This window comes from Haliaeetus albicilla, chromosome W (assembly GCF_947461875.1).
Source record: "Haliaeetus albicilla chromosome W, bHalAlb1.1, whole genome shotgun sequence".
NCBI lineage: Eukaryota > Metazoa > Chordata > Aves > Accipitriformes > Accipitridae > Haliaeetus > Haliaeetus albicilla.
In genome coordinates this window covers 40040120-40041767 of record NC_091515.1, presented here as the reverse complement: position 1 = coordinate 40041767, position 1648 = coordinate 40040120, and positions in this window count along the sequence as shown.

Genomic DNA, 1648 nt, shown 5'->3' with positions numbered 1-1648 from the left:
ATGGGGTGTTTCTGCCATTCATTTCCAGTTAGGCTTACTTCAGCTTCCAATACAGTTAACTCTTGGGATCCCCCTGTCACACCAGAAATACAAATGGGTTCTGCCCCTTTATAACTTGATGGCATTAGAGTGCACTGTGCGCCGGTGTCTACTAGAGCCTTATACTCCTGTGGGTCTGACGTGCCAGGCCATCGAATCCACACAGTCCAATAGACCCGGTTATCCCTTTCCTCCACCTGGCTGGAGGCAGGGCCCCTCTAATTCTGGTTAGAGTATTCAGTATTCACTTCTCGTAAAATTGGCTCAGAAGTCCCTTCAAGAGGATCGGAAATGAAATCAGCCCTTCTACTCTGTTTGGAAACTGGAGCAGCATTTTTCCTGGTAGAATCCCCTTTTGTGGTGGTTTTTCCTCGCAGTTCACGTACCCGTGCATTTAGGACCGAGGTAGGTTTTCCGTCCCATTTCCTCATGTCCTCTCCCTGATCACATAGGTAAAACCACAGGGCACCTCATGGTGTGTACCTTCTATATTCTCTCTCTTGGGAAGAGGAGCGCTCACTCCTAATAGCTGAGACATTGGTCCTTACAAGTGGGGAGTAGGACATATCCTCTTTGATTTGTTGGACATCCTCGGACAGCTTCTCCACAGCTGCAATGCAGGCTTGTAGGGAGGAGGAGAGATTTTCTTCGTATTGACGGAGTTGGCGAGCCACTTCCTCCACTGTCGGTGCCTCTTCATCCTTCCAGGCCATTATTGCCAATGCGTTGGCATAGGATGATGGTGCGCTCCGTACAAACTTCCGCCACATGGGTCGTGTGCATTGGACTTCGTCTGGATCTTTGGGTAATTGTGGGTTGTCCGGGTCATGATGGATCGTCTCTAGCACAGCTAATTCCCTCAGATATTGAATACCTTTTTCCATGGTGGTCCACTTGCTTGATTGACATATAACATCTTCCTTAAAGGGGTACCTTTCCTTCACACTTGACAGGAGTCGCCTCCAGAGGCTGATGGCTTGTGTCCCTCTTCCAATTGCCTTGTCAATGCCACCTTCCCTGGCAAGCGATCCCAGCTGCTTGGCTTCCCTACCTTCTAATTCCAAGCTATTAGCCCCATTGTCCCAGCATCGGAGGAGCCAGGTGATAATATGCTCACCTATACGGCGGCCAAAGTCTTTTCGCAGATCCCGCAGCTCACTCAAGGATAGGGACCGGGTTATTACCTCTGGTTCTGCCTCTTCCTCTGGTTCCCGTGATGACCCTGGTTCATCTTCATCCTTTGCTAAGCGAACTGATTTTTTTGTATATTTCTTTTTCTGTACGGGGGCAACTGATGCTGGTGCAGGTTGGTCCGCTGGTTCAGTTGCAGTATAAAGGTGACAATGCTAAGTGCAAATACCGGATTAATCCCACAGCTGATGACTTTATCATACCATAAACCAGAGTTATACCATACATCAAAGCAAAAACCTTAATCCACCTCCCACGGATGATAAGCAGTAGAAGAGGAACTACATACAGCAAGCGAGGTGATACATAACAGAGCCTTAAAAACCAGAGTAACAACTCTAAGAATGCATAAATCAACATAATGAATGCTTAGGACAAATTTGTTTTAACAAGCTCTGGTCAGGTTTGTCGTTATCTC